Source organism: Chinchilla lanigera, unplaced genomic scaffold (genome assembly GCF_000276665.1).
Source record: "Chinchilla lanigera isolate Chin_1 unplaced genomic scaffold, ChiLan1.0 scaffold00024, whole genome shotgun sequence".
NCBI lineage: Eukaryota > Metazoa > Chordata > Mammalia > Rodentia > Chinchillidae > Chinchilla > Chinchilla lanigera.
In genome coordinates, this window is record NW_004955425.1 from 5,112,028 (window position 1) to 5,133,583 (window position 21,556).

The 21,556-nt window shown below is 37.2% G+C and overlaps 1 protein-coding gene across 2 annotated transcripts in view; it reads left to right on the forward strand.

The window, feature by feature from the left end:
- The first annotated feature begins 6,079 nt into the window (after positions 1 to 6,079).
- Positions 6,080 to 21,556, forward strand: part of Atad1 (ATPase family, AAA domain containing 1) — a 62,472-nt gene continuing 46,995 nt past the window's right edge. Inside the window, exons 1-2 of one of the 2 annotated variants that reach the window (XM_005385882.2) lie at positions 6,080 to 6,199; positions 9,009 to 9,157. The gene's annotated coding sequence lies outside the window, so the exon portion shown is untranslated. The remainder of the gene's footprint in view (positions 6,200 to 9,008; positions 9,158 to 21,556) is intronic. The other variant, XM_005385883.2, reaches the window with a different exon arrangement.

The window sequence follows — 21,556 nt, forward strand, 5'->3', positions numbered from 1 at the left end:
CAGCCTGGGCTACAAAGTGAGCTCAAGGCCAGCCTGAACTGCATAGTGAGACCCTGTCTCAAAAAGACAAAAAAAAAAAAAAAAAAAAAAAAAGATGATCAAATACTCTGTGGTCCAGACAATGTCATTCTAAAAATTAAAGGTTAGACATTAATAACTGTCTTAGTTAGTTTTCTCTTATTGCCGAGACACAATGCCTGACACCCAAAGTTAAAGGGGGAAAGATTTATTTAGCTCACAGTTTGTAGGGATTTCAGTCCATAATAGGTTGGCTCCAAGGCAGGGTGGCATGACAGACATGCATTGCAGAGAAGAAACTGTTCATGGCAGGCAGAATGTAGCAAAGCAACCAGGAGACAAAACAAGCCTCTTTCCGTCCCTTATATTGTATTTAGGCTACTGGAATTAGGATGGTACCAAACCAATCAGTGGACTGATTTAGTAATCACCCACCATTAACCTAGCACCCTAATCCTAACATTGCATCATGAATCAGTCACACACTCTAGATTCAGCCACCTATGAAAAAGTCCCATCTATGACAATATGACGCTTTGAGGGAATATCTAGACACAAGCCATAACAATAACCTGTAAAGTACATCTATAAACAAGTATATTTTACTTACATACTACTCTGATAAGAAAAGATGTTAAAAGATAAGAAATTAAATAAAAGTTTCTTTATGTCATTTAGTATTTTATAATTAAAGGTAACTGATTAAAAAGGGTTTTTTGTTTTATTTTGCTCTGTGTTTGTTGTTGTTGTTGCTGCTTTCTGAGACAGGAATTTGCTACGTAGTTCAGGCTAGCCTTGAACTCACTATATAGTCCATACTGGGCTCAAACTCACAGCAACTCTCCTGCCTCAGCCTCCCAAATTCCAAGATTACAGGCATGTATAACCACACCAACCTAAAAAGTCATTTTATACTAAAATAGGGATTTAAACACATTTCAGAGATAATAATCATCAAGATTGTTATGCTAAAATCTTATTTTTTCTATAAAACTTTATAATTGTTATCTGTTAACAGTTCATTAGTCAAACTATATATTTCAAGGTTAAATCAATACGTAAATAAAATCATTAAATCAATACGTAAATAAAATCATAAAATTAAATCTACTACTTGCACTATAATAGTACTATAACCAATCTTCTCTTCTGCATGTCCAACCATTAAGGCATAGAACCAGAGTTTAAAAGATAACTGGGCTAAAAAGACAGTCAATATTTTGGTCCTGACCCTCCAAGGTCAAGAAAGACCCAGTACATGAAGAGATATTTTCTATAAGATTCTACAACTCTAGTGAGTCACCCAATCTCTTGAACCGAGAGATTGTTAAACCACCCCCAAAACAAAAGTCAACCAGTATACAGTGTGCTAAAAAAGAGCCACCAAAAAAAAAGTCTCCTACGCTTTCACAAAAAGCCACATGGCAAGCAAGACCACAACCCCTACTGGCAGCTAACACTGACAAAAGAGCTGAGAGTTTCTATACATGGTTCCACATATAATGCCTAGAAAGACTTAGCTGACCTTAATAACAACAAAAAGTTAATTTTAGGGGGCTGGGGATTTAGCTCAGCGGCAAAAGCGCCTGCCTGGCAAGTGCAAGGTCGTGAGTTCGGTTCCCGGTACCGGAGAAAAACCAAAAAAAAAACAAAAAAAAAAAGTTAATTTTAATTAGCACAGGTCTCACTTTAACTTGGTCCTAAATACCCACCAAAAAATAATCAAAAATCTAAAAAATAGTACCATAGTAATAAAGGTTAAATATAAGAAGGGGATTCCAATCACTAACTCCTGCTGGCAGTTTCCAGCTATACTGTTACGATTCAATAAAGCTAAAAAGCTAAAGTGAAAGCTATAAAAGTTCAATAAGAGTCTTTACATTCCTTAGCTAAAACTGTCTTTAAAAAACCACAAAACTCTCCAGCCTCTTACAACTAAAACTAATAAGACTTGTGACCAAAAACATCAGACCTATAGATAACCTCAGTGAATGGACAGGTCTAGTGGTCACAATCACTATTCCAGTCCCTTAAAAGCAGTTTCTAGATGTGACTCCTTTCCCCAGTCTGCCTTTCCCTTCTTGTGCTCATCCTTTAATTGTACATGCTTTAATCTCTTAAAAAATCTATTTATTCTTGCCTAGAGGCTGCCAAACTCTAAGTGATCATACAGATGAAACCAACAATGAAAGTACCAGATTCCTTTTACCAAGCTCCATTAACTTAACCTTCTAAAGAGAGTTCATAACTGCTAAACCCTAACATGACTTCCATCTAAGGCACTTTATATTTGCTCACTAAAAAAAGGCCCTTGACTATGGTCCCCCCTATACAAACCCTTCTCAGCCCAAAGCAACTAGACTAAAACTTCACCAGTTCTCCTCTAACCACAGTAAAATGCAGCTTTTCAGAGGGGAAAATATAGTAGTAAGGTGAGGGAGGTAAAAATTAATATACAGAGAGAAAACTAATAATCTCAGAGAGAGATTGAGCTCTCAAAAAAGTCAGTAAAAAATAACAGTTGTGGTTGGAGACACATCTGAAGAAGACCAGCCCTCAAGATAAAAACACAATGCCCAGGCCTAAACATCTCTCTAAGGGATAAGCAGTAACTTACAATTATACTATAATTAGCACCAACTGGTCCTAAAAGCCCGAAAAGACATCAGTCACCAAGGTAGGGAACCAAAACATCCAGACTCATCCATTCTCAAAGATGTCTTGGTCCTTTCCACATACCCTTGCTTCATGATCCACTTCCCTATTGGATCAATATTAGCTCAGCAGCTATACTTGTAATCCTATAGGTTGATTATAGTTTGACCCATGTTCTGCACACATTGTAACTTTGTTGTATAAATTATCCCTGACAGATGGCCTCAATGACAACTCACTTTTGGGACTCCTCCAGTCTCTCAAGAGCTACCTCTCAATAAACCTTTCCTACTCTTAACCTCCATGTTTCCTTAAAATTCACTCTTCAATTTCAGAAGACACAAACTCAGCACATTTAACATCTTAACAGGTTGAGAATTATATTTTTCCTACAACAGATTCAATACCCAGCACCACCAAAGGAAAAAAGAAAAGATTTCCCTAGTTATGAGACTTCTAGGACTTAAATATATATGGCTTTTCAGAGGGACTGTTCCTGAGTTCTTGAGAACATACTCTGGAAATGGAAATGTCTTCAGTAATATTCATCAGTGAATCAGTCACATAGCTTAAGAGAAACCAAACCCAGCAATCTACTTCTTAGTATGAACATGACCACTTAGTAGTGGTCTTCCAGCTGGAAAACTGAGATGCTTAGCTTTAAGAAAATCAACTTTAGCTCTATAATTTCTCCTACATAGACTCTACCTATGCACAGGTGTAGTCAATGACCCTACTGGTTCCTTGTCACTACCAGCTCTTTCACAATGGTTCTTTCTCTCATTTTAAAAGCAAAGGCATACAAACACTAAAACAATGTACAGTTGTCCTTCCTTATGCTTGGGTTCAGCATCTGTAATTCAAGCAAGTGTGAATCAAAAATATTCAGTGGGAAAAAAAGCACCTGTACTTAACATGTGTAGACTTTTTCTTAGTCATCATTCCCAGCCAATCCTATACAGTAACTATTCACAAAACATTTACATTATGTGAGGTATTATAAGTAATCTAGAGATGATTTAAAGTATACAAGAGAAAGTGCATAGGGTTATATGTAAATACTACATGATCTTATAAAAGTTTCAAGTATCTGTGGATTTTGGTATGAGGGGTCCTCGAGCCAATCCCCATGGATACTGAGAGACACTTTACTGCCCTGCAGAGATTTAAACAAGACACCCTGGAATAATACTACTGCTATTGAGAAACTACATGATTTTGCTGACTAACTTTCAAACATTAGCATGTGTGGCAGTAATTTTTTTGTCAAATTGAAGAAAAATCTATTCAAATTGTCCACTGATAAATCATGAAAAACAAAACCAATAAGTGAGATGTTGCATATAATTTGGAGTCTTTTTAAATAAATGAGTGACAGGTAAAACAGTTCCAATCATCATCTACTTATTTATGTGAATAATATTACTCAGTGTTTACAAAATAAAAGCAAAAACTAGGGATAAATGATCTGATGCTGAACCTATCTCCTAAAAATATGTAAAATTCATTAATGATACATATAAATCAATTTTAAAAGCCCCACTGATTCCTATGTTTAATAATTATCAATATTTTAAAATATATCATTGATCAATTATGAGCTAAAAATAATTCAATTCACAAAAATTTTTAATATAAGCATTATTGTTAAGAAAATCAATTTAATTTACATTTTTATACAAAATTTGTTGTACAGAAATATAGATAGCATCAATAAAAGATCATCACATATAATCTTTATTACATTCAAATAAAAATCTGTAGCAGAATTAAAAGCCAAAAAGAAAAAAGAATGATGTAAAATATCACACTAAAATAAAAGTTTATCTACGTTGTTAATGTTTTGGATAATGGTTTTAGTGTAGGTAAAACAGTGGAGCTGAGCAAATCGCTCCCTTCCACCCACTTAAATTTAAACAGCGCTTTAGGGCAGTGATGGCAAACCTGTTGGAGACCAAGTGCCCGAATTGTAACCCCAAACCCACTTATTTATTGCAAAGTGCCAATACTGCAACTAATGCTGAATATGGAGGTTTCAGTTTAGAAAAAAACAACTGTTATCCCATGCTTGATGCTCAGCTGCTGGGGCAGCTTGACTCAATTGCCAACAGTATGTATGTGCCATAGGTTTGCGGCCACTGCTCTAGGGCCATTCCTCCATCCATCATCCTGAGAGAGGTAGACAGCAACATGACAAAAATTGAGGGGATCTTTGCCACCCTGGCCAAGAGCACATGCCACTGGCCTCCTGACCTTTAGTCACCTTCACCCTTCTCAAGCCTTATTAAGGGTTCGTGAATATGTCCTACATCTTATAAATGTAATTAAGATCAGGGACAAGCATGTGTGTTTAGAGCCCCTGAGATGACACAGCACCCTGCCAATCATTCCCATCAATCACACATAGAGATTCAGGAGCAGGCACTGGGGCTGAGGTGCATATCCTTTAAATTCTGAAAGCCCAAATTATCTGGCAGTGTGCTGTATGTTGTGTGCTGTGTTCTGTGTGCAGTGATTTTGCTTTTCTGTCAGCCCCGAACCACTTCTCTGTGCCATATTTTGGTCAGCATGGACTTGCCCTGAGCACAGCCTCCTGTTCAGTAGGCTGTACTTTAGTAAGTACAGCTGCTTTCACTTGCCACTTGGACTGTGCACTTACAATTCTTTGCTGTTGTACAAAGGAGCCTGGAATTTATCTGCTGAATTCAGCACATGATAACAGTATCAAGTTACTATTATATTTATATTCCATTGGATACAGTTAAAATTTTTACTTTTAAATGTTAATCATTCACCTTACAAGGAAATTATTTCCTTTACTACTACTCACATAGTAAATTTAATTCAACTTTAAAATGTGTAAGGAGGAAATTTTCTTCTAGAGTGTAGGGTAAGCTATCAAAAAAATTAGTAAAAAGTAAATGATTTATACTATCTGAAGAGAAACCAGAGTATAAAAAAAATTTAAAGAGACCTACTATAGCAAAATTCTCATACATGTGCATAAAAAACATACTGAATAAGGGTGCTCATGTATGCAGTATTTGAAATAGCAAAAGAATTATAAAGGATGTAGATGTCCACCAATATGTATAGTAAAACATGATATTTTCATGACAGAACATTTACTGTAGGTTAAAAGGAATACATTAGATCAACTTATCACCCTGAAAATATCTCAAGCTTTATCAGATGCTAATTAAATCTGGCCCTCAAAAATTAAAGCAAGCTCACCCTTCTCTCATTTCCTATCCTCACAACAGAGAAACCAGTCCAGGAAACAGAAAGTCTTAGGCTGTGTGACATCACCCTAACCTCGCCCCGAAGCAGAGAACTTTGAGTGGGTGTGTAACATAATGGTTTCACAATTATGATCTCAAAGTCTCCACAGTTACCTGAGGCCATATCATGCTGACCTCTCCTGGGAGTGTAGAAGAGATTAAAAGAGTCAAAGGATCAGCTAGGAGGAAAAGGATTTCTTTGTCATTTCACTGGAATCTCTACTTGCCTGGAAAGAGGAAGTAAGGTACTTATTTACTTATATAGGAGGGATGAATAGAGGTAATATGGGTGACTAAGAAATATCTAATGGTGAGATATGCAAAAATAACTCTGAGCAAGAAATTAGTTCTGCAACAAATCACTTCAGAATTTCATTTCTGTGTGAAAGTGAAAGCCACAGTGCCCAGTAATAATAAGTTGTAGCCTATTTATATGAATTTTATTCCTCTCTTCCCGTTTAGGGAAATCTGCTAAAATACTTAAGTATTTGGATAATTAAGTCCTATTTTTTCACTGACTCCATTAATATTCAAATGATAATATAATGAATAATGATAACTACCAACATTTATTAGTAATAACATTTGTTGTTAACATTTAGAAACAGATGGGACCACTAAGGGGCATATGTTTTCTCATGAAGACCCCTGATATGTTTGCATTTCTCTTTCCTATGTCTGCAAATGTGTTTCTATAAAGACAGCATGGGGTGAGCACTGTCATCCAAGTAATAACAAATACTTATCGATTATATACCACTACTAAATGACTTGCAGGCATAATCCATAATAGATCTCAGCCAGGAGTGGTAGCACATGCCTACAATCCTAGCTGAGGCAGGAGGACACAGCGAGTTTAAGGCCAGCCTGAACACAAAGTGAGACCCTGTCTCAAAAAAATAAAAAAAATAGATCTTTCTCTCTCTCTCTGCAATCTGACTCTATACTGCTGCTCTATCACATGTACAAATTCAGCCCTGTCTTATGACAGCTGAGGCTTTATTCTCATTTCTGTAATTTTTACCTTCAGTTTTCTAAGGTTTCTAGTGTCCTGTAAGTACTCTCCCAGAAGGCTCCCCAACAGTTCACCAGACACGCCTAGACAGTTCAAACCTCAATGGTCAATATGACTTTCATGAAAATATTTCTCTGGTATACCAGAAGGGAGAAAGAGGAAGGAAAATATTGTACAGTGGTACATGCCTCTAATCCCAGCTACTGGGGAGGCTGGGGTAGGACCACAAGTTCAAGATTAAGACCATCCTGGGCAATTTACCAAGATCCTGTCAAAAAAGTTATATATATATATGCTAAGGATATTATTATTATATAAACTAAGGATATATTATTTATATGTAAAGTATGTATATATATATATATATGTATATATACACACATAAACTATGGATGTAGCTCAGTTGTAGAGTGCTTGCCTACAAGCAAAAGTGCCTGGGTTCAATCCCTACTACTGATTAAAAAAAACTTTTTTAAAGGGAGAAAGGAAATGTTATTGGATCAACTGTATTTGTTAACACTCAAAATGTATGTGTGAAAGGCTGGTTGGTAAGATAAGGGTTATAGCCTGGCTATAAACTTAAACTGGATTGCCATTTGTTGGTGATTATTTCCAACTTCTTATTTCATTTGGTACTACTCCATTCCTTTCAGAACAGACAAAATTTTTTTTTTGTCTTTTTGAGACAGGGTCTCACTATGCAGTTCAGACTGGTGTTGAGCTCACTTCGTAGCCCAGGCTAGATTAGACAAAATTGAAGTGTTTCTCAAGCCGGATAATCTTGGTGTTGGTTTATAGGAAACATTTAATGAGTCATGTTTTGCTTCTTTAGGCTCCATTTCTTGGCTGTGATATCTCTTGTTTCTAATGACCTGGACCATTCTGAGGAGCCATGCATGGTCAGGGATTTTGTAGACTGTTCCTCAATCAGGGCCATGTCTGATGCTTCTTAAAAAACAAAACAAAATGAAAAATCTCTCTTGCAGCACTGGGGATCAAATTCAGTCTTTATTTTATTTTATTTTATTTTATTTTTGCCTTTTTGAGACAGGGTCTCACCATGCAGTTCAGGCCAGCCTTGCGCTCACTTTGCAACTCAGGCTGGTCTCAAACTCTCAACAATCCTCCTGCCTCAGCCTCCTGAGTGCTGGGACTACAGGCGTGTGCCACCCTGCCTGGCTCAAATTCGGTGTTGCACCTGGTAGGCAAGCACGTGCAACTGCTGCTGAGCTCTACCCGCAGCCCTCTACTGCTGAGCTCTACCCGCAGCCCTGCAGCATTGTTGCTCATGTCATAATGTTGGACGTGGGACTTAAGAGATGCATGTGGCACGCTGATGTGGTTGGGCTGTTCTCTCAGTACCAAACCTTGATTTTAGAATGATTCAGAGGCAATTGTGGTACATTTAAACTCTTGACTGGAACACTGAAATGGCATACAATTATATTACTAAAGAACATAAACTATTTTAAAAGTACTATTTTACTGGGACTTCTTAAAGGATCAGGGGAGTCCTTGTTTTCTAATCTCCCATCTTGTATTGATAATTATTCATCACTCAGTATTTGTTGAGAATTTAACATATGTCAAACAAGATCGGTGTCAAGTTTGGCAGCAAAGAGAGTACAACTGAGTAACAGTCAATGACAGCTAACAAGCTGGTTGCGGTGGCAAACGCCTATAATCCTAGTGCTTGGGAAGCTGAGGCAGGAGGATCGCCATGAGTTTGACACCATCCTGAGCTACATAGTGAGTTCAAGTTCAGCCTGAAATACACAGTAAGACCTTATCTCAAAGAACTAAGAACAAACAAAACAAGACCCCCAAAGGCTCCAAAACAGAGATGTCCCAGCCAAGAAGAGTCTAAGGAGACATGAGAACCAACATGCTATCCTGACTGTCACCCTGAAACAGATAAAAGGACATTAGAGGAAAACCAAGGAAATCTGAATAAAATATAAAGTTTAGGGGATAATATTAAAAAAAAAAAAAGGAATGCACACAGCCTCCTTTTCCACTCATTCAAAATTCTCTTTCAGCCGGGACGAAGAGATGTTGCTTCCTGTCTGGACTAGCTCCCTGGCATGTGTCCCAAAACCCTGAGGGATGCTTGGCCCAGCCAAACTGTGCAAAAGGCAAAATCAGCATGATCACCCCGGGAAGCGTCACCATTCACAGACGTTAGCAGGTATAGTAGCATCTAGAATGAAAAACTCCATCTAGGCTCTCTAGTTAAGCTCTGACAATTTCTAACTGCATCTTAGTTTTGGCTTCAGTGAAACTGCTCCTACTTCTACTGAAATTTCTTGGAATTAGAAGAAAAATTATCGTGTAAAGTTTTGTACTCTCACATTTATAAGGGCTACCAGTTTTTTACATACCAGATAAACAGTTAAATATTTATAAATTCAATGAATAAAAGACTACATCTTTTTCAAATGCAAATGTAAACACACAAATATATTTACCAGCAGGATATAATACGGTAATATCCTCCATTTGTTACTTTATATTGTTGTGTGATGTTGTATAACACTTTCTTTCTACCTTCTAGTATGGCATATTCTTGGGAAAGATAGCAATCACAATTTCTGTCTTTTGTTTCCCAAAGGGAACATCAACAGAGGAAATGTCAGGCTTAGATAATATTCTATGCCCTGAAAGGAAAAAAAGGAAGTGCTATGAGTCCTTGTTAATTATAAACCAAACATATTAATGTAGCTTTTTTCTCAATTGCAGCACACAAACATAAGTGAAAGTTCCAAGAATATGGGCACCTAGTTTTATTCAAGGGTTTCATTTTTCTCTTTCAAATAAATTCTGGTGAAATTATTTCCTAATATTTCTTTTTTAGTTTTCTCCCCAAGATGGAGGTGCCTAATCACAACTCAGGTTTAATTTTACAGGTTATCCTGATTAACACTGGAACAATATAAAGCTTTTAAAAAAACCTCGTTTGTGTGTGTGTGTGTGTGTGTGTGTGTATGTGTGTATGTGTGTGTGTGTGTTTATGACTGAGTAATATTCTTATTTTAGGACTGGGATCAATAATAAATCTTTTACCCCCAAGTGAGTCAAACAGAGTTAGTTCAGGTCTGAGGCCAATAGTGGTGGAGACAAAGTGTGATTCCCAGGTGAGGGGCAATATGGAAAGGTGGAACGCAAATGGCAATAGGAAAAGATGGAGGTGGAGATGGATGAAAAGCACTGCCCTCAAGAATCAGCAGCTTCTTTAAATCCCACAGTATTGACCACACAAGTTCACAGATGTAAACACTGTGAGGAAGGGGAAACAGGGAACGGATGAGATGGAAAAGATTACTGGGGGAGGAAGAAAGGAAAGACAAACTCCATCTGGTGGAGAGCAATAGAGCATAACATGAAATTGCCTTAGGTACCACAGCACACTGATGTATTCTAGACTCGCTGCCCCACTTGAGACATAGCCTAGTTCTAGTCCAGTTATGAGGAAGTGTGTGTGTGTGTGTGTGTGTGTGTGTGTGTTGACAGTGCTGGAGACTAAACCTAGGGCCTCCCTTATAAACCCAGGTCTCTGTGACTGAGCCACACTTCCAGCCGTTATCCTTCTTTTACTTTTCTTTGAGATGAGGCCTCACTATGTTGCCCATGCTGGTCTTGAACTCATGATCTTCCCACCTCGGTCTTGTAAATGTCTAGGATTACAGGCGTGCAACCACCACACCTGGTTCATGTCCCTTTGGATGGTCAAGAATTACTCGTGTTTTATCAGTTATACATTTATTTATAAATCATTATCTACAGATGATTAAGTCCTTTGTGTCTCTTCTCCACTATATGTATATATATATATATATATATATATATATATATATATATATTCAATACTGGCCTCATTTCTTATATTTTAACAGGCTGTATATAGAAGAAATGGAATGTAATGTGCTAATATACTATCTTTGAAGCAAGCTCTCAAAGACATAAAAAATAAAAGGATTTGGCCCAAGCAGAACCTAGGACACTTAGCCTTTATTTACAGTGAAACATTAAGCAAATTAATCAAGGGAACTTAAGACCAAACAATCAAGTAATAAACTAATTCAAAAAAGATATATTCAAACATATTTGAAGTTGAGTATGGTGGCTCATATCGGTAATCCCAGGACTTGGGAGGCTAAGGCAGGAGGATCACCATGAGTTCAAGGCCAGCCTGAACTACATAATGAGACCCTATCTCAAAAAACCAAACTAACAACAACAACAAATACTAAACAGAAAAAGAGTATTTGGATCTTTTAAATTACCAGTCTAATAGGGAGGATTTCTTTTTTTCTGTCTGCAAATCCAAACAGGTATAATCTGTTAATGAATCTTGCACAGAGCATGACTAGATAAAATTAAGAGAAAAAGCAGTGCTTGTATTGGGAACAGGGATATAATATATAGTGCTATGAATTTTTTTGCAAATATTTTGGCAATTGTCTGGCTTAACAACAGAAACATACTTTCTCACAGTTTAAGAGGCTGTTTAGTTCAGGATCAAGATGCCAGCTGATTTGGTCCCTGGTGAGGGGCTCTCTTTTCGGCTGAAGGTAGCCATCTTCTCCTTGTGTCCTCGTAAAGAGCAGAAACAGAAAAATAGAACATGCTAGTTCTCTAGGTCTCTTCTTGAAAGGACACCAGTCACATCCTGAGGGGCTACCTTTCATGGTCTTATCTAACCTTAACTGCTCCCAAAGGCCATTCCTCCAAGTGCCATTATTACATTGGTGGGGGGTAGGGCTGCAACTTATGAATTTTGAGAAGACACAGAACATTTATTCCATAAGAGCAAGTCAAACATGATGTACTTACCAGTTCTGGTAAGATGTAAGCATACTCCACTGTGTAAAACCTAGATAGAACTCCTGCAACAGCGACTTGGGGATGGTAAAGGACAAAGAGCAGCAGGCAGGCTGGAGACAAGGTGAGCATTTAAAGTACTACTGAACTAGCTGTGAGTTTTCTTTGGTTTGGTTTGGTTGTTTTGTTTTCCTTCCAGAATACTCCAATCTGGGCACAAGACAGTATGAAATCTAGAATCTCAGAACTAGTAACTGGGCACAGACAAAGACAGCTCAGAGAGAAAGCAGTGTTTGCCAGTTACTGGGGTAGAGAAACGTAGTTGTTACAAAAGAGTGGTACAGGGAGATTTTGGGAGTAATAGAACTACTCTGATTATGGTAGTGTTTATATGTCCATTCTGCTATTAAAAATCACATAACTGTATACACATAAGTGTAGAGCCCATTTTATTGTATTCTAATTTGAATATAAACTAAAATATGATAGTGCTATTTTCATATTTGAAAATATTTTATCAGAAAAAGTACATATCCAAGGATCACATCTGAAAGGCATTCTTTAATTCCTTCTCAATTGAAATATAAAATGCAACATTACAGCTGGGCATGGTGGCACAATCGTATAATCCCTAGCACTCTGAAAGGCTAAGGTAGGAGGACAGCAAGTTTGAGACCAGTTTGGGCAACTTGGCAATTTAGAAAGACCTTGACACAAAAATAAACATAATAAAAAAGGGATGGGGTGCAGTTCAGTACAAAGGCCCTGGGTTCAATCTTCAGTACTGATTTTTAAAAAGTATTATTATTAGAACCCTATTCTTGCTTAGATTGGAGCAAGATATTGTTTATAGTCAGCATTTGATGTTCACATATATCTCATCGATTACAACTCAAAAGAGATTTTCAGTAATGTTTTCATAAAATCTAAAGGTTATGGATCCCACAGCACTAATGCATTATGCTTTTCTTGCTTTTAACGAGCCATAATTTATGTATTTTGAAAGTTTTTTTTGTCTTTTTGAGACAGGGTTTTACTATGCAGTTCAGGCTGGCCTCCAACTCACTTATGTAGCCCAGGCTGGCTTTGAACTCACAACAATCCTCCTGTTTCAGCCTCCCGAGTGCTGGGATTACAGGCGTGCACCACCACATTAGGCTCTATTTTCAAAATTTTGACAAACTTGGGAACAAAGCGTTATGTGTATAATTATAGGCTCTGGAACAAGACAGTCTGGCTCAAGTCTAGCTGTAGCACTTACTATTTGAACTTGGGCAACTTAACCTTTCTGTGCCCCAGTTTCCTTATCTGAGGATACCTATATTACTTACTTCATAAGGTTGTTATAAGAATTAAATGTCTCAAAATTTAGAAAAAATGAAAAGGGTTCTAGGTGCAGCTCAGTTGTAGAGCACTTGCCCAGCATGTGTGAGCACCTGGGTTCCATTCCCGTTACTGAAAAAAAGAAAAAATTAGTAATAGTAAATAATCTAATAGTATATTAGGTATTAAATGAAGTAGTAATCTGAATCCTTCCTGGCTCAAACTATTTTGGAGGAGGCTTTAAAAGTACACCTACCTGACCTTCTGTTTGGTAACACTTTCCTGCATTGGCTACAGAAACAGACTTTGGGGATATTATAATAGAGTGTCGTGGACGGACATTACTTTTCTAAGGAATAAAGAGAAAATGCTATACATTTTTTTTTTTTGAGTATGAATGTGGGTGCTGGAAACCCGTATGATTCACTCAACTGCAGAAATATAATTATTCATCAAAACAACAAAATACAATCATTGCATTTCAAGGCTTTACACATCATTCAATTAAACTGCTTTCATATTTCAAGAGTCCCAAGGAAGGAGCTAGGATGGGGAACAAGGCTTCTTGAGTACTAACCAGTGAGGACAACATGACAGTAGCCCACGGAAGCCCAGTTTATTCAGCGTTGTGATGGATGGCCTACAGTGTGGAAGGTGGACCCAGAGCCAAAGATTCAAGGATATCTAGACAGAATTCTAAAGCTGTTTGTAGCCAGCTACGAATCATTAGCATCTCCTCAGCTTTTTACAAAACACCACAGGAGAAGACACTGTTGAGGAGGCAGCCTTTTTGTCTCCTTTGCTTACCATCCCTTTTCTTTCCAGCATTAACCTGAGAAGTTAGGAGACACAAAGAAGATGGTGTGGGCAGGTCTCTGGCACTGGGCCTTACTTGGTCATTCAAAGCTCTCAGAATGTGCTGGTATTTAAATTAACAAGCAGCAGGCTAGAATGTAGAAAGGTTTGTGAAACTATCAGGTTTACAATCCTGAATTCGATCCTGAATTTAATAGACTTAGTCCCTGCCAACTTTGTATACTTGTTTCCTGCAGTTCTGTAACTCAAGTTACAGGCTTTGCTTTTTTGTTCATTGTTTTGTTTTGTTTTCCTGGTTCCAGAAACAATGACACTAAAAGGGGGGTGGGTGGAAGGGAAGGAGAGGTTTCAACATTGGCTTGCCAGTCCATTGTAGCTTGTCTGTCCCCTGCAGGTGAAAGGAAGCCTAGCAAATATTTCCCTCCTAAACACCTAAAATCAGTCAGCTTTGCCCTTGCTTTTGCCTTTGTAAAAAGTGTGTTTAGTTTCTGTACAGGATAGATCATTTGCTTTTGCTCAGAAAAGCTCTCCAAATTTTGGAAATGTGTCTATCAGTGGGCCAGGGATATAGCTCAGCAGCACGGTACTTGCCTGGCAAGTGCAAGATCTTGAGTTTGATTCCTGGTACCAAAAAGAAAAAAAAAAAGTCTATCAGTTGTTGTGCATAGTAAATACATTTTAATGTATTAGTAAATGTGCTGTGTTTAGATTAATTAAATTTTATATGAAAAGTAGCAGTTCTTATAGGGCATTGTGGCATATCCTTGTAATTCCAGCTACCCAAGAGGCTGAGGCAGAAGGATTACAAATTTGAAGCTAGCCTGAGCAATTTAGCAAGATCCTGTCTCAAAATTGAAAAAGAATTTTTAAAGGGCTGAAGATGTAAGGTGAGAGCACTTGCCCAGCAAGTGCAAGGTCCTGGGGTCAATCCCCAGTAAACTGGGACGGGTAGCTTTGATGATATGACAGTCTGTCAGGGTAAAAGGAAAGTTGTGATTTGCAAAGCAAAGATAACACATGCAAGGTATTGACTTCTAGAACATCAGTCTGGCTCAGCATCTCATTTTCATCTACTGAATCAGTTTCTTCTTCTTGTACAAAACCCACTCAGCAATCTAAGTAAGTTTTCCCTAAGCAAATAATGAATGGAGAGCAATGTGGAACATACATCTAGCTAGAAAGAAAGAAAATCAACAGCTCTATGAAGACTTAATTTTTGCAAAATGTTTGTCTTTAGAATTTCATGAGAGCAATGACTGTAAATTTAATAAAAAAGCTATTATTAGAAAGATGGGAATCATAGGTAATATTAATGATGATCTTGAAATATCCGCAGTTGTTTTCATGGATTGATTAATATTTTAAATGTAATTATCTTGGAGTCAGAAGGAGAGAAGCTTAAAAGGTTTTATATAGCTATCATAAATGGTACATAAACTACTGATTATTAAGACTCCACCAGCGTCGTGTATTAAAATTGGGAATGACAGAGCCAGGCAGTCCAAAGGAAAGGAGAGCATGTTCTTTTTTCCAAGTCAGAGAAGAAAAATATTTCAGACAGGATGCCATAGCTGGAAACTTGAGAAGTGAAGTCATCATACAAACACAAAGGAGATATAAAATTATTGTCCTTATAGATTTCTGGGAATTAGAATATCACTTCATAGTACAATAAAAGTATCATCTGAGCATGTTTATTGATTACCTGGTAAGTGACAGGAACTAAATTTAGCATTTTACATGCATTGTCTCATTTAATTCTCATTGCAAACCCATGGCATGTGTACTATTGCTGTTTTCATATTAAATATGAGGAAATCAAGCCTTGAGCACATAGGTAATTTGTCCAAATTCATAGAGTTAGTAAACAGCAGATCTTAAATTCAAACCTAGGTCCATAAAGTTCTTGTCCTTTGATCCTGTACATACCAAGAGTTGCTCTGATTGGACTGGTGTATGATGGATCTATCAGGAAAAGAATTGTCATGACAGGGGAATGTAATATGATCAGTAAAAGGATTTGTCTCGCATGTCCTACTTTTGGGCTGTTTGTCTTTTCTTCCTTCTTTTTTCCTGTCAGGTTAAGTCTGTAGGAATGGAATCTGAAAATCTATATTAGACAAACCAGAATTGAAAAAAAAGCCAAATAAAACATTGGTTAAAGCTGGTCCAGGTAGCAGATGCCTATAGTATCAGCACTCAGGATGGTGAGCAGGAGGTTTATAAATTTAAGGCCAGCCTGGGAAACATAGCAAGACCCTGTCTCAAACAAAAACACTGCAAAAACCCCGAAGTACTCTTGAACCTCTCATATTTTAAGAAACCTTTTTTATCAAAAAATTCCTAGTAATGCAGACTCCAACTGTGATATTGTGGGCTTAGTACTATGCTACTGCTAAGCATAGAGAACTATAGGAGTTAACAATCTGTACACAGATTTTACTGAATTTGCATTTACAAAAGAGATCTCAAATTCTTCTTGTCCATTTTAGTTTCACATATGCGTCAAGGTTACAAATTATTCTGACTACATAGAAGAGTAAGGAGGTCGAGAAAAGATTTTATGCAATCTTAATTTTTAAAATGTTAAGCACCAGTACATATTCCCAAATACTTCCAAGGGCATTTTCCTAGAATCAGGTAAATGAGAGCAAGAAAAGTGACCTACTTACAGCCAAAACTGCTCCAGGTTATAAAGGATGGGAAGTCAAGTGCATTCGGAAAACCATAGCATCTGGTCTTGTTTTATGCCTCATATATCAATCTGTTGTTACAGGAATTGAGAATTAACATTTCAACTACTGTTCCTTCTATTTTTGCTAATGAATTCATATCTTTGTTATTCTTACCAGTCTTTCCCATCTCTTCTTCCATTTGAAAAACCATATGAAGGGAAGTTTATAAAGGTCTCAGATGAATCCTAAGAAGCTCACTCTTTCACTTATGACTTAAAATTTTGCAAATAAGGTTATAGTAAGGTTAAACATTTTCTTAAAGTGATTTTGTTGTTATAATTCTGACTTTCCACAGACAGTATCATTTGAGCAGTATATCTTCAGTATTGTATAAAAGCCAAACAACAAAATATTATCAATTTCAAATAGATATCTAAGTTCCAGAAAAATGTTTTTACACCAGAAGCTGTAAAAAAACATACAATTGGCAGTACTGCTTGAGAAAAAAGTTATGTAGAAATATAAGATTTTTTGTAGGTACTGTTACCATAACATGTGAAAATTACATGTAATCTGTATTTTGTATGTATTTTATTTTTTCAATTAAAATTTTTTATTAAAAAATTTTTGCAGCATATATTTACATTTGTTGTGTGGAGTTGATACATGTACATAACAGATCTTAATTTTTTTCAGCTCCTTTTCCTCTTCTCCCTTCACCCCTCCCACTATCCTTTTTTATCTTTTCTTTTTGTCTTTTTTGAGACAGGGTCTCGCTATGCAGTTCAGGCTGGACTTGAGCTCACTTTGCAGCCCAGGCTGGCCTTGAACTCACAATGATCCTCTTGCCTCAGCCTCCTGAGTGCTGGGATTACAGGTGTGAGCCACCATGTCTGGCTCCCATCATCCTTTAATCCCCTTCCCTGCTATTATCTTTTTTATTTTTGCTCTTTACTTATAACTTGGGTTCCTCCTGTAAGAGAAACCATGAGATATTTAAGCTTGTATGTCTAATTTATTTTGTGTAACATTATGGTCTCAAGGTGCACCCATTTTCTTACCAATGAGTCAAACTTTTTTTTTTTTTTGATACAGGGTCTCACTATGTAGCTCAGGCTGGCCTTGAACTCGCTGTGCAGTCCAGGCTGGCCTTAAATTCTCCATGATGCACCTACCCCAGCATCTTGAGTGCTGGTAAATTTACCCAGCAAATTTACTTTCTTTCTTTATTCGTTCATCTGCTGATGGCTATATAGGCTACTTACAAGATTTAGCTATTACTAATTATGCAGCTATAAACAAGGGCATGCATGTAGCATTGTGATATGATGTTCTTTTAACTCTTTCAGGAGGATACCTAGAAGGGGAACAGCTGGGTCAAATAGAATTTCTAGTTTCAGTTTTTTCACCTCTGTGTTGATTTCCATAGTGGTTGTACTAGTTTACATTGCCACCAATAATGTAGATAGGTTCCTTTTTCAAAAACAGCCTTGCTATCATCTGTTATTATTTGATTTCTTGATTATGGCTATTCTTTCTGGAGTGAGATGGAAACTTAGTGTTGTTTTAATTTGCATTTCCCTAATAGCCAGCAATGCTGAGCAATTTTTCATATATTTATTGGCAATTTATACTTCTTCTGTGAAGTGTCTATTCATTTCACTTCCTTATTTTTTGATTGAGTCTTTTATTTTGGGGGTCTAATTTGGGGGTCTAATATTAAGTCCTCTATGAGGTGTACCTAGAAAATTTTTTAAGTAATGTGTAGGTTGTCTTTCCACTTTGTTGGTTGGTTCTTTTGCTGTGCAAAACCTTTTTAAATTGATCTGATTCCATTTGTTGATTCGTAGTACTATTACCTGTGCAACCAAGGTTTTGTTCAGTAAGTTCTTGTCTATGCCTACGACTTCAAGAGTTTCAGCTCTTTTATTTTCTAGCAGGTTAAGTGTTTCTGTTTTAACATTTAATTTTTTGATACATTTTGATTTAATTTAGTACATGATGAGAGATAGCTTAAATTCCGTCTTGGGCAAGTGTATAGCCAGTAGTCCCCACCTCCTGTATTAAAGAGGAGACTATCTTTGATCCAGTTTATATTTTTGGCTCCTTTGTCAAAGGTCAAATAGTTGAATGTGTTTGGAGTTGTCTCTGCACCTCTATTCTGTTCCATTGACTCTCACATCTGTTTTTGTGCAAGTACCATGCTGTTTTTATCACAGTAGCTTTTAATGTAACTTCAAGTCTGGGACTGTGATGTATTCTGTTTTACTTTTGCTTCCAAGGGCCGTTTTTCCTATTTTGTGTGCTTCTGTTTCCATCTGAGTTTTAGGATTACTTTCTCCAGTTCTGTGAGGAAACCTGTTGGTATTTTGATTGGTATTGCATCAAATCTATATATAAACTTTGGACGTAAGGCCATTTTTACTATAGTCATTCTGCTATCCAGAAATGGGGAATATCTTTTCATTTTCAGATGTCTGCTTTGATTTTTCTTTTTCAGAGTACTACAGTTTTCACTGTATAGGTCTTTTACTTTCTTAGGTTAATTCCAAAGTATTTAATTTTTGTTGGTGCTATTGTTTGTTTGTTTGTTTTTTGTGGTACGAGGAATCAAATTCATGACCTCATGCTTGCCAGGCAGGTGCTGTGCCACTGAGCTTTATCCCTGGCTCCTCTTGATGCTCTTGTGAACGGTATTTTTTCCTAATTTCTTTCTCAGTGTGTTTGTTATTGGTCTATAGAAACATTGTTGATTTGTGTGTTAATTTTTTATCCTGCTACATTACTGAATTTGGTTATTCTAAGGGACTTTTGGAGGATGTTTTAGATCTTCTATAGAGAGGATCATGGTGTCTACAAACACTGACAATTTGACCTCTTCCTTTCCTACACATACCCCTTTTATTTCTTTTTCTTGACTACAGCTCTTGCTAATGTTTTGAGTACTATGTTGAACTGGAGTGATGATAGCATGACATCTTTGTCTTGTTCTTGACTTTAGAGAGAAAGCAGTTTTTCCTCATTTGATATGATTTTGGCCTTTGGTTTGTCATAAGTGGCTTTTATCAAATTGAAATAAGGTCATCTTATTTTCTTCAGTTTTTATCATGGAAGGATGTTGGATTCTGTCAACAGCATTTTCTGCATCTATTGAGATGATCATGTAATTTTTGTCCTCATTTTCATTTATGTTTTATATTATGTTTATTGATTTGCATATGTCAAGCCATTCTTACATCCGTAGGATGAAGCCTACTTGGTCATGATGTATGATTTTTTTATGATTCACTACATTTTGTTTGTTAGTATCTTAGTTATTTGCTCATTGCTGGGACAAATACTTGACACCCATAAGTTCAAAAAGAAAAGATTTCTTTTAGCTTAGTTTGCAGAGTTTTCAGTCCATAGTCAGCTGGTCCCATGGCAGGTCATCATGGCAGAAGAGAAAGAATTCATGGCAGGCAGAAGACAGCAAACCTTCTTTCTTTCTGTTTTCAGGGTCTTCCTTCTTCATTAAATCCATCATCTACACCTAGAACAATGCTAAACCAGTCAGTAAACTAATCCATTACTGCATCCATGATCCAGTCACCTCCAAAAACCCTACTTAGGAACACATCAGGCTTTGGGGAGACAGCTACATATAAACCACAACAAACTGCCCCTAGCCCCTAAAAGATTCATGAACATCCCTTATGCAAAATTCACTTAGTCCAACTCTAAGAGTTATCAAAATCTGAACAGTTTCAGCATTGCTAAACAGTCCAAATTTTCCTCTGAGATTTAAGGCAAATCCTTAGCTGTAAGCCCTTGTAAAAATGAAAAGAAAGTTAAACACTTCCAACATTCAATAGCACAGGATAAACATTCCCATTCCAAAAGCTGCAAATAGAGGGATAGAGGGAAATGGGACTAAAGCAAGGCTCAAATTCAGCAAGGCAAACATTAAATCCCATAGTTCCATGTCAAGCATTCAGCAAAATCTGTGGCAAGATGTGAATTCTAAAGGGCGTGGGTAGCCCTGCCTCATGGGACTGTGAGTGGTTTCAGCTCTTGTGGCTTTCCCCTTGGGCCAGCTTGCTCATTCCTTACAGCTTTCCTCAGATATTCCACTTTCCTGCCTTCTCCAACCTTCTGAGGTTTCCACTGCAGCTTCACACTCACAGTTTCACATACTGCCCTCACAGGGGCATGCCATTTGGTCTTCCAGGCCTTCTTTTGAAATCTTGGTGAATGCCTTCCTGACCACACAGCTCCTGCATTCTGCATGTACCTAAAACAAGCACCAAAGTCTGCCGCCTGCTGGAGCAGTACCCAGACTTCTTTCTCTCTTGGCTGTAGGATGACTGAGCACTATGACCCCAATCCGAAGGAAAAAACCTCCTGGGCAATGACCATTCTGGAGCATGATACCATTGGGCTCTCTTCTCAAAGCAGTCTTTCACTTTGCAATTTTTTTTTGGTTTTTCTCCGGTACCGGGAACTGAACTCACAACCTTGTGCTTGCCAGGCAGGCGCTTTTGCCGCTGAGCTAAATCCCCAGCCCCTCACTTTGCAATTTTGAGGCAGCAAAGGATGAAATCCTGCTGGTTCTTGTGATGCCCTAAGGCCATTTTTTCTATTGTCCTGTTTCAAAGTACTTGGCTTTTTACTATTGAGGGATAAAAAATTAATAGTGTTAGAAAATGGTTGAGGGGAAGAAACTAGAAACTAGAAAAAAGAAAAAACAGAGCAGAGTACAAGAGATGAAAGAAGAGGAAAAAATTTGAGAGAGGAAAGGAGGAGAGAAAAGAAACTAAAATGAAAAAAGGAAAAAAAAAAGGAAAAAAGGTGAGAAAAAGTTCCCAACACCCAAGAAAACCTATAAAGGAAAAAGAAAAATAATAAATAAATAGAAAATCAAGATTAAATCAGAGAAAAAAATTTGTATTTTTGAGAGTATTTTTTTCCGG